Raw genomic sequence first — 12,996 nt, forward strand, 5'->3', positions numbered from 1 at the left:
TAGATAGATAGATAGATAGATAGATAGATCTCCACAGCTGCAGAAAGGGTAGGTTGGAAGAGAGAAGGGATGGATATCCACCACCAAAGTGTCCCTTTGATAGGGATTCTTTACCTAAGCTAAAGGCTGATTTATATCTTCATGATATGGAGGGCCCTTCCAGAAGGGGGATGGGGATAGTAGTAGATGGAGGTCTTGGAAAACATAGATCCCCTAAAACCACATGGGTCAATCAGTTTGGGGGAATGGCCCTTCTCTTTCCTTCCCCTGTGATGATGATACCAGGGAATCTCTAGGACGGGTGCTTTTTAGCTTCCATTCTCCATTGCAAGTTAATCTTGTGTACTGGGTATTTTGTATGGTGCAACAAACATCTCAGATTGCTTTTTATAGACCTGATGTCATTGTGAATCATCAGGGAAGGGAAATGAAGTCGTCTTCCATTTTAGGTTGCATTTGGTAGTACCTATGACGGACTTTTTCCTTTCCTTCCCTCATATACAGGGCAGGCCATGCCTGCCTTTAAACTTCATACTGTGAAAACTTTCTTGTCTTTTTTAACCCATTTTTAACCCATTCAGAACCCTTTTTGCCCTGCTTCTGATTCTTAACCATCCTGGTTGTATGCGGTACTAATTACTTAGGTATTTTAGATACTGGCTTTTATTAAGATTAATAAAGTTAGCTGACATGCTCTTTTTTGGATCAACATTGCCAAATAAATTCATTACCAATGAATTCTATTTTCAATATAGTATTTACCCTGGGCACTTGGAGGTGTGATTAATTAGGTATGATTAATTGAACTTCAAGTCATGAGCTCCTTTTTTTTTTCTTGTCACATAACATGTAAACAAGGGGACACTCCGTGAAATTAAATGGCACGGGGTAGTATATTTTAGATGCAATAAAAAGAAATACTTTGTGCTGTGTATTGAGCCTGTGGAATTTACTGCTACAGGTGGTCATTCGGACAGAAAAGGTTACTAGGTAGAAAAGAGCAATTACTAATTGTATTACCATAATTAATGGGACCAATCCCGTGTTTCTTGCATACCTACCACTTATGCTGACTTTAATGGGTGATCTGGGTATGGAGGGAATAAAAGTTTGGATTCTATTTGCTGCTGTATTGGCTAATAAAATAAGAAGTAGCAGTCCTTAGGCTTCTGTGTGGTAAACTACTCACTTGAGAGAGTCAGGTAGGAATTCCCTTCTCCATGAACAACAACATAATGCAGCTAGTTAGGCCACTAGTTATTAGTTTTGTTTCCTTTGCTTTCTCTGAAGCATCATGTACTGGCCACTGCCATTTTACTAAAGTATATGGTTTCAGCTGGTGTGACAAATCTTTCTCTATGACAAAGAAAGAGAGGAAGGGACAGAGAGACTGAAAATAGTTTGAGATTGAGACATTCAACAATGATGAACTGCTGTTACTGTAAAGGTGTGGTTTCTTCCAGGATGTCCCGCACACACACAGGGCAGCTCTTCAAATGGCCCCTTCCCTCAGTTTCCCTCAGTTCCTCTGATAAACTCAATACAGCCTTATTGATAAAAGTCTCGCTACCATAAATCAAATTCCCTCCAGTACAGTCCAGACAGAACATTCATCCCAACATTCCACCTTCAAGTACAGCTCTGACATCTCCTAGCACTCACATACCGCTCCAGCATCCCTCACCAGGCCTCACCTCATCCCGTTTCCTTCCCAGGTGGGGTTCCAGCTTCTACCTGTAGGCATTAAAAGGCTCACCCCTCCATCGTTAACCGCTCATCCCCCAGCATTCAGCCCTTTCAGACAGGTGTCTCCCTCTGATGCTTTCAGCCTCCAGCCCTCTCGGGCTATGGCTTTCTTGCCTGGGAAGTTTTACAGGTAACCCTCTGACTGCCTCCATCCCAAGCCCTGTTGTGCCCCCCTCTGTTCTGTGACGATAGAATATAGGGTAGGAAAGGGGGCACCCTGTTATCAGCACCCCCTTCTCTCCTTTCCCTGTTCTGAATAGCAAGCAGGAGGCTCCCAGGGGTGGGAAGGAGGCAGCTCCAAGGCAAAGAGCAGGAGGTGCACACCTGAAGTGCTGGCTCTCGATAGCCTCTTGGCCAACCAGTCAGGATCCCCTGTCAGAGACTTCAAGATCTACCAGTAGATCCCGATCTACTGGTTGGTGACCACGGCACTAAAGTGACAGCTGTCCATTTCTAATAGTGGGGGGAGGAGAGAAAACCAGCTTCACAACCTTTCTTGTTAGCAATACGTGCAGTCCTCATCCATTTCAAAATGGCAGCAGCATGCTACAGTGTGACAGTTAAGCTGAAGAAGCACTTGATTGTCCTGATCTGTTTTTATAGCAGGCATATCATTGATTGTTGAGGCCCTTGTTCATTAATGGCAATGGCAGGGTATGCTTGATTATTTATTCAGTCACAATGGTGTGACCTAGAATCAGATTGTATGTAATCCTGTAAAGAACTCAGAATGATTATGTTTAGATATTTTAAAATTTATAAAGTAAGGAGTCCACTCATAATCTAATTGTTTTTATTTATTATTGTGTTTGTCATTTTACATAAGGGTTCAGAGTAAGGTGCCTGCCTATGTTGTTTTCATCTCAGTTCACATTAAAAGATTTTATACAAAAAAATCTTTCTTCTCAATTATGAAAATACTTTCCTGATCTCATTAAGCCCAGATAAAAAGATTAAGTGGTGGTTTTGCTTTTTATTTGTGACAATACAAATTAGACACACCTATGACGAACTAATTACTATGTTTATATTTTTTGTACAGAACAAGCTTGTTAACTGTGAACATGAAGAGTTGAAGTAAGCAAAAACAAAGAGAAGAGAAGAAGGCCTAGCTGCTATTATTGTCTATGATATTATACACACACGAGTGCTATGTGCTAATGTATTCTGTCTTGCTCTCTTATTCTCCTCCCTTCCCCCACTTTAGGATCAATGAATGAATAAGTAGGAAAAAACACAGATAGACATGTTTGTCTACTTATAGGATACATTTCAGATTAAATAAAATATGTAAAAACAAAAGTAATTTTAGGAGATTCGGCAAATTTACAATAGTTGTAGCCTGAAAGCTCAAAACAGAGCTTATGTTTAATAGAGCTCATTTTAATTTATGACATTGAAATAGGAATATTATAGCAGCAAGGGCCAGATTGTGAAACCTTTACTCATGTTGAAGACTACAGTAAAGTTATTCATGTGAGTAAGTACTCAGTGATATGAGTCAGAGGTTTACAATCTGGTCTTAATTTTTATACTTTCTGTGTGCTGACTTGAGCATTCAAAGACACGGGCAGACTGCAGCGTCTTCCAATGCTGTGAAGTTCGTGTACATATTATGGTTATAATCAATATCATCAACGCTGCTTAACAATGGAAGTGTGTATTTGAAATTACTTACAATTTTAATCGTGATTATAACTCAGCATTGCATCACCTTTCCCATAGCAAAATGACAACAGTGAAAATTGCTTGGAATAACTGCAACCAAATAACTGGGGGTTATTTTTTGTCAAAATGGTTGAAGTGTATTGGCATTTGGGAGGCTAGAGCTGGGCACGTGGAAAACTATTCAGTTACCTTCACTTCCTGTCTCTACCACAGCATCTTCTCCTGCTTTGCATGCCAAAGCACAAATCTGGGTCCAAAGCCTGCAAAAACTTGAGTCAGTCAGCCTCTTGGCAAGCAAAGGGACCCACCTACTTGGTCAACTTGAAGGACTGGGTCTTGGAGAATAGAGATGGCAGATTTGTGTACATCTCTTGTATCCTCTTCTACACAGTACAGGCCAGTACACTTTGCACCATTAATTCAGCAAAAATATTCTAAGATCGCTAACCTGCTTTTCCTTAGTCATAACTTAGCCAAACAATATGAAGATAAATGGAACTTTCTATTTGCCTTACATTGAGCTGTATGCAAAGAGCTTCAGAAACATTTATTTGGATCAACAAAGAGAAAGAGGCACCAAATCTGGAAGGCACCTAAAAATGCATGCACTTGAATAGAGAGAATGTAAACGCCAATGGGTAAAAAAATTGCATTTTGTTCAGAAAGAGTGTGGTTAAAGGAAAGAAAAGGGGCAAGATAAAAAAAAAAAAGCTGTGGAGAAAGAAAAAAGAAAAAAATATTTTTTTCTTAAATGTATAGGGAGATTGTATTTATCTTATAAGGCAACTAATTGTTGTAGCTATTTCAAGTGGTAGCCAAAGCACCCTCATGAATACCTCTTCTCTTGCCAAATTATGGATTTCTTCTCATTTTAAAGGAGCAGGATGCAGGCATCTCCTAACACAATTTTCATTTCATTTTCAGTTATCACAGATATTCTCTTTGCTATGTGGCCAAATCCTCTAGCCCTCGGTCAAAATTTCCACTGGTGGTGTTTTTTAATGGCAATGTTTTTCATGGGATTGGGCCAGTTATTCATTCACTATGAACAAAACAGTATATTGTCATCACTAACAGACTCTGAAATGTTATAATTCCAGGTTTATTGTCCAAACATGAGTATTTTTATAAATACACAATGCAGGAGTAAAATTCTATATGACATTCACTCATATCAATGCTATTTTCAAGCTTCAAAGAGTTTAGACGGAAAATGTTAACCACCCCAAACACCTACCCAATGCATATAATGAGCTATAATCAACAGTGACATAAAACCTGTGTACTTTTGTACATCTAAGAAAGTCTGTGTAAAGAGTCAGTTATGATATTACAGTTATATGAATATTTTGGTGGACAAAGTCATAAACAAAAGTGGTGCAGCAATAAGTACAGTATGACCAGTTCTTTCCAGAATCCTCATCATTAAATTAAGTGACTGGAGAGTCTTCTATTGGCTTTAATAGGCTTTGGATGAGGTCTGAAATCTAAAGTAGCTCACGCTGCATGTGTTTGGTGGGTTACATCCTCACTAAAACCTAAGAAATCAGAAAAGTGATTGAAATATTATTTTAATTTTAGAGTTCAAAGATTAAATTTGTTCATTGCCATGTTGTATCTCAGAAATGCCACTGATGGCAGAAGATTTAAGAAAATTGTTGCTGGGACCATTCCTCCTCCTGTATAGAAATACTTCACTAATCTTGTTTTTTCCTTGTAATTGTTTCTATGAGATATATATTACTCTGGGAGGGATAGTAGGATTATGGTAGACTGCCATGGCAACTCTGGAGGGGGACACTAGAACTTGCTGAGGTAGGAACCATTGTGTGAAGGTAGTGCTTGTGGAGGAGGGATCAGGGAAGTACCTTGTTTTACAGAAGCAGAAGGTGCCTCGGATATCAGAAATGAAATCAAATCTGAAAATCTCTAAATTTTCCATACCTCTACACATCCCATAGGGTGCATCTAGACTACATTCCTCTTTTGAAAGAAGAAAGTAAATGAAGGAAATCGAAAATGCAAATGAAGCGCAGATTTACAAATCTCGTGCTTTATTTGCATAATCACGTCCAATCGCTTTTTCGAAAAAGATTATTTAAAAAAGCAGTCTAGATGCAGTTTTTAAAAACAAAACTTTTTTGAAAGAACGCTTATTCCTGAAAAAATTCGGTTTACAGGGTTCCTTCAAAAAAGGGGTTTTTTTTCGAAAGAACCGCATCTAAACTGCTTTTTTTTAATAACTTTTTTTGAAAAAATGATCAGACACAATTATGCAAATGAAGCGTGAGATTTGTAAATCTGCACTTCATCTGCATTTTCGATTTCCTTCATTTACATTCCTCTTTCAAAAGATGAATGTTGTCTAGACGCACCTAGTGTGTCCAGGCCTAGTCAAAATGGAGAGATCTGAAGTGAATTTTAGTAGCTCATATACAGCTTCCCAAAAGAATTAAGGTAAATCAGAGGTGCCATTCAACATGCAAAAGGAAGACAGGCTTGGACCTTTATTTCCCTTCATTAGACTCCACAAGACTGTTTCTAAAGGGCCAATTGTCCCAGAAACAAGTAGCTCAATAGAGTCATTGCTCTGTTCCAAATTTTCTGTTTTATAAATTCGTATATAAACTCACTCTAATGCTGGAAAGCACCGGTGCAAATTAATGTGTGTATGGCCTAGTAGAAGCCTATCTGTTTAGATGCCTAAAGAGTGGCCTATCACCACGGTAGCTGAGTACCTCATAGACGTTGGTAGATTAAACCTCACAACATCCCTGCACTTCCATTTCACAAATGAGGAACAGAGAGGTGACATGAGTTGCTCCATGAAATCAGTGTCAGAGCCCAGAACAGAAACCAAATTCCCGGGTTCTTAATCCAGTTCTACAAAGTAATCGTTCCAGTTCCACCTTATGGCAGTGGTGGGGGGGAGCACAAGCAGTACCTACCAACTGCAAAAGCCTTTATAACATGTTTAATTGCTAAGTGCCCATGATGGGGCCAAGCAGATGATCTAATCCTCTCCTACTGGTCCACGGAAAGTATGATGTTGCCTGCTGTGGTCCTGACCCAGCGCACCTGTGCAATTTCACTGATCTTTCAGTAAACTGCAAATACAGAAATCTGTTCTCATTGTGGTGTGCTGAAGTTCTGATTAGCAAGGCTCAACTCCGTGTGTGTATGTACTTATACGTAAGTATGTGGACACAAACATAGATTTAAATAGGTGTGTGCATAATATACATTATTACACACAGAAGCTGAAATACCCATGTATTTCACTTTAGAAAACTACAGATGTGCACAAACAGAAAGATTTAGATTTTTTTTAAATGGACCCTCTACGTGAAACGTGAGATCAGTAATGCTCACACGTGGCCAAAGGCTGCTAAATAATTAATCAATAGCAGCAGCGTGGCAGTTTGAAATGTAAATGTGATGGATGAAGGTGTGATGCTTGTCATCAAGCAGAAAATGATGTGACTGGAATGGATAACCTCCGGTTCCTGCTGACTGGCAAAAGCGTGGACACAAAGATAAAGTAAAGCCATCAGACAGTAGCTCCGGCAACCCCTAATTCTTGCCTTTGACCCATAGTTCACTTTCATGTCCCTGTCCCAGAAGAGATGTTTAAAAAAATGATGAAGGGAGATCTCGGGGCGAGGAAAAGAAGAGAAAACCATCTAAAGAAATGTTACCTGACAAGGCTGCAGGCTACATATTTGAGAACACCTTTCTTTTCTTTATGTTCTCCTTCTGTTAAAAAAAATGCAGCTTCTTTTTTCTTTCCTTTCTTCCCAAATTCTCTAGAGCCGTTCCTGCAAGTGGTTCTGTGACTCAAAAACTGACAACAGCTGCATGCAAAAGAACAAAGAATGAGACTGACAATTTGGAGTGTGAGCAGGTGAGAGAGGCACTTACTTATCAAACTAGGCTGTAAAAAATTGCTCTTTTTACTCAGTGTGCTAGAAATAGACCTGATCTAACTAGGCATTGATCCAAATTCTTTATTTGTGCCAAGATGTGATGCTAATTGAATTTTTAGGTCAACTAGTTGTCTGCAGCTTCTCCATTCAAGTACTATGAGGGAAGCATAGCCCTAAATTGGAAAGAGGGAAATCCATATAATTACCCGTACATTATTCTCCAGGAGTCAATGCCACTATGGTAAAGGATCTACAAGAATGTCCACGAAAGAATCTGTTTTCAGGGATTTTATAACTTAGTCATAACATTTTGTCTGTACAAAAATACGATATGATAGGGCTCAGCCTCAGAGAAATGTAGTTTTGTAAATGAATAATAAATGTTTTTAACCATTTCTCCATTTTAGAAATGCAAAACAGCAAACAGAATTTACCAGCTTAGTTATTTTTTTACATATAAGTCAAAATTATGTTTTATTGTAAACTACATTTTGTCTGACTGTAATGTGAAGTAGACTATTCTACTTCAAAAAAATCAAATGTCCAATGTTCTTTTAAACAAATGAGACGTGCTGACTTCACATTAGATGGATTTTGAGACTGTTCTGAAGTATCCATTTTAGGTGAAAGCTAAGTGTATTTATATAATAGGCCACTGATGCACAAAAATAGCTTTTATAGTTTCCTAGGCACAGAAAGAATATTCAAATATATGCAGTTAAGAGTTCTTCTAAAAATCTGTAAATATATATTTTACCATTGTAATGGCTTCAGTAGCCAACCTTAATGAGTTAATTCTCATAGACTTCCTTGAAAGATTACCTTTTCCTTTTTTTTCCTTTTCTGAGATTTTAAAATAATCTTTATATTATCATTACACAAAAAAAGCAAGGAAATGAGGAAATACAGAAGTTATTTTTACAGACGTAAAGGAACCTAATTTAAATTTTAAAAACCAAGAATTTCAAACACTACAGTAAAATACAATGCCTATTCTACTCTTTTCCATAATAAATATTTCATTTTTACATTGGGACATATCCTGAGCTGCATCTCCATTGAAATCAGTCCCCTTCAATGTATTGACAGCTAGCTAGCTGTGCTATTTTTAGAACACCAATCACTTTAGTATATAAGCACTGATTTGTCTACTCATTGACCCTTTCCATACATAGGAGCAATAGAGTTGGTTGATATAGGGTTACGCTTTGATCTTCACTTCCTGGCATTTCAATACAGTTTTGTAGATTCACGGCCTGATTCTTGTTCACACTAAGGCATCTTCACACAACTTTTGCATTTACATTTATACTCTTTGGGGCCTTTTTATATTGCCAGAGTGATTTAAAGGTGTCTTCATGCAAATAAGAATCAAGCCACTGGAACTTTGGGATGGTTTTGCTTTGACAAGCATGAGGATATGGATCAAAGGATGGTTCCTATACAAATTGTGTATTTTCTGAAGAAAATATTCTTACATTTGACAGCATCTGAAAGGTAGCTGGCGTAATTGTCTAATATGGAGTGTTGCTGGATTGTCTCACCACACCCTTTTGTTGCTTTTAACAGCTGTTTCTGTAGTCATATTGTATTTAATATAATTATATTAATTTCACTTGATGCAAAAATTTGTTTTATGTGTAGTTTTCAAAATATTGTTTTCTTTAGTAAAAAATTCAAACACATAGGTCAAAACACAGCAGTCAAAAAGGGGCTATCCCATCTACAGGACCACTGCCTGTCCTCCGGTGCGCACATAGATTCCATTGATCCGCGGAAGGAGAGAAATGTGTGCGTATCTGAGGGCTGAATCTCACCATTAGTTTCTAGCCTAGTGGAAAGGCACTATCTCAGGAGAATGTGACCACTGAGTTTATTTATATCTATATATGTACTCCTAGGGTGTGTCTAGACTACATGCCTCCTTCGACGGAGGCATGTAGATTAGCCAGATCGGAAGAGGGAAATGAAGCCGCGATTAAAATAATCGCGGCTTCATTTAAATTTAAATGGCTGCCCCGATCTGCCGATCAGCTGTTTGTCGGCAGATCGGGGGAGTCTGGACGCGATGCCCCGACAAAGAAGCCTTTCTTCATCGACACAGGTAAACCTGGTTTCACGAGGCTTACCTGTGTCGATGAAGAAAGGCTTCTTTGTCGGGGCATCGCGTCCAGACTCTCCCGATCTGCCGACAAACAGCTGATCGGCAGATCGGGGCAGCCATTTAAATTTAAATGAAGCCGCGATTATTTTAATCGCGGCTTCATTTCCCTCTTCCGATCTGGCTAATCTACATGCCTCCGTCGAAGAAGGCATGTAGTCTAGACACACCCCTAGTGAGTCACTTATATCTAGAGTGGTATTGCTGGGTTCAGCAATAAAACACTGCACCAATTATAGGTACTCAGCTACATAGCATCTGCACAGTAGTAGTAGTAGTAGTAGTAATGCATAATTGTATTGTCGTATCACCTAAAGGCCCCAACAATCAGGGCCTATTGTTCTTGTCATTGTACAAACAAATCACAAAAAGGCAATTCCTGTCTTTAAAAGCTCATTATCAAAGTAATGTATATGCACATGTTGTTTTTCCCTATGGGTCTCCTTATAAGTTACTGGGTGCATAATTTGCCCACTTTGCTTATACTGATGTGAGTGAAACATGAAGCTATGGATCTCCCATACTAGAGGGTTTTGTTTCTCCTCAAGGATTATACCAAACTGACCATATTCTTAATGAATGACTGTTTCAACCCACAGTTGATTTCATACAGCACATTTCACTAGGGGTATGTCTAGACTACATGCCTCTGTTGCCAGAGGCATGTAAATTAGACTACCCGACATAGTCAATGAAGCTGGGATTTAAATATCCCCGGCTTCATTAAAATAAAAATGGCCACCGCGCTGTGCCAGCTCAGCTGATCGTCGGCACAGAGCGTCAGTCAAGACGCGGATCAGTCGACAGGGAATGCCTTTGTCGACCGCTCCTGTAAACCTTGTTTCACGAGGCATAAGGGAGCAGTCAACAAAGGCTTCCCTGTCAACCAATCCGCGTCTTGACTGCCGCGCTGTGCCAACGATCAGCTGAGCCGGCACAGCGCGGCGGCCATTTTTATTGTAATGAAGCCAGGGATATTTAAATCCCCGCTTCATTGACTATGTCGGGTAGTCTAATTTACATGCCTCTGGCGACAGAGGCATGTAGTCTAGACATACCCTATGATGCTTTCTCAACATCCTTGTAAATACACTATCATCCTAAAGCATGATCTCCTTTTCAGAAATGAATGGGTCTGATTACTGGTGCATACGTTTTGTAAAAGGTATCAAAGAATACAAATGTATCTTTCCACTTCATGTAATGTCAAAGAAAGACCCTATTGCCCTTTTATATCAATTCCCCCAATGTAAAAATAAAAAACGGGGTGATTGTATATTGTTTTACCATTAAATGGATTGTTGCTTTGGTGCTTTGACATTTAATTCCTCTTACCAAAATACATGGTAGGAATTAAAAGTTGAAACTTTTTATGTGCATGCTGTTCAGTTCCCTTCCGTTTCAATGAGAGAAACAAAACAGTAAAAACCTTAAAGCAGGTAAAAAGGATACCCTCTGAAAATGAAGTCATGTTCACACTGAACAAAGTAACTGTGATCCCACTCTTGCAGTCCTTATTCAGGCCAAAGGGTCTTTGAAACCTTTGGAAGTACTGGAATGAGTCACAGATGACTAGGATCTGCAGGTTTGGCCCTATAGCTGTAGCTTTGCCCTAAGAAGCAGATTTAAGGATTACTGGCCTGTTTGGAAACGGATTTTGGAGGCCAAATGAATGACAGTGTCTGCCCTGGAGCTCAAGAGTATTTGCCCTGGAGATGAGAGGAGTGGCAGCAGTGAGCCAGCAATCAGGCACAGCTTTGCCAGTGCTGGAGCCAGCAGGCAAACGTGGGATGTTGAGGTGGCGCTTAGCAGCTTTAGGGGAGTGAGCAGCCTGGGCTCTGGCACATGACCAGGAATCAAGTTCTGTGGGCTGATCAAAAGCTCTTAATGTATATGAACAGAACCAACGTTTGTGTGTTTGGGCACTCAGACTCTCTGTGGAGAAATAGAAAGAATTACCTATTCAGTACTGAGCCTCTCCTATGTCTATTCTCTTTTCTCTTCCTGGATTTCTCTCCCATGCTTTCTCAACATCCTTGGAAAATACACAGTAGGCCTAAAGCATGATCTCCTTTTCTGAAATGAGTGTGTATATACATACCATGGGGTATCTTTTCCTCTGCCTTTCTCAGTGTTTTTGTTTCAGTCTAACTTGTTTGTATTATTAAAATTGTCCCCTCTCTTTTCTTCTGCCCAAGCCTTTCCCATCTTATGCTGAGTTCTCACCCTCCTTCCTCGTGGTCTTTTAGTTTCTCCTTCTCCTTCCCCTTCTCTTTCTTCTCTCTCTTGCACCACTTTCCCTCACTCCTTTCACTAGGCTTCCTGCCTTCTCCCCACTTTCAATGCTAACCAAACTCCTTTGTCTTTCTCCACTCTACCTCCTATTCTCATTCAGTGTGTATTCTGTACCCCTTGATGTCCCTTCCACACACCCACTCTACCCTTATTCCCCCTCACACAGAGATTTTGCGGAAAAACTTGCCAGCTGTCTACACTGTTCGTTTGAATTTCCGCAAGAACACTGACGATATCATGTAAGATCGTCAGTGTTCTTGCGGAAATACTGTGCTGCTCCCGCTCGGGCAAAAGCCCTCTTGGGCAAATCATTTGCACAAGAGGGCCAGTGTAAACAGCACAGTACTGTTTTCTGCAAAAAAGCCCGGATCGCGAAAATGGCGATCGGGGCTTTTTTGCAGAAAACCACGTCTAGATTGGCCACGGACGCTTTTCCACAAAAAGTGCTTTTGTGGAAAAGCATCCTGCCAATCTAGACGTGCTTTTCCGAAAATGCTTTTAATGGAAAACTTTTCGTTAAAAGCATTTTCGGAAAATCATGCCAGTGTAGACGTAGCCAAGGAGTTTAAGCTGATGGTAATAGTGGGCTTTCAGTCCTTGTGTAGGCTAGCCTTTAGGCAAGTTTTGTGATTGAATATGAGACTGAGAGTCCAGAGATCTGGAGTCTGTTTCTGCCATTAGCTTTTCTACAGACCAGCTATGTAATCTTGAATAAGTCCTTTGGTCTCTTTGTGCCTTAATTTCTCCATCCAGCAATAATAACTATCTCAAAGAGATATTGCAAAGCTAGCTATATTCATATTTGTAAAGTGCTTTGAGATTCTCATATAGGAATGTGCTATACAAGTGCAAATGACTATTATCTTTGAATTCAGGGAGACCAAAGTCTTTATTGAGTTGTTTTGGAAATTGTATTTTTTCAGACAGGACAACTTATACTCCTTTCTTACTAATAAGAAGATTAATTAATGCAGACCATATAGATGTTTTGTCCCCACAGATTATATAATGGATTTTGAGTCATTCGTACTTTTTTTGTTTCCTGGAGACAATAGTGCCTAACAATTGCAGAATTTACTGCTGCTTAGCTTGAAAGGGAGCTATTACTCAAAATGTGGAACTTGGGAGCAGGGGTTTCAGTTCAAATGGAAATTTTATGGAACAGATTTCACCCTATGATCCAGAAGTAAATGTCAGCTT

This window comes from Pelodiscus sinensis, chromosome 1 (assembly GCF_052426305.1).
Source record: "Pelodiscus sinensis isolate ZL-2025 chromosome 1, ASM5242630v1, whole genome shotgun sequence".
Lineage (NCBI taxonomy): Eukaryota > Metazoa > Chordata > Testudines > Trionychidae > Pelodiscus > Pelodiscus sinensis.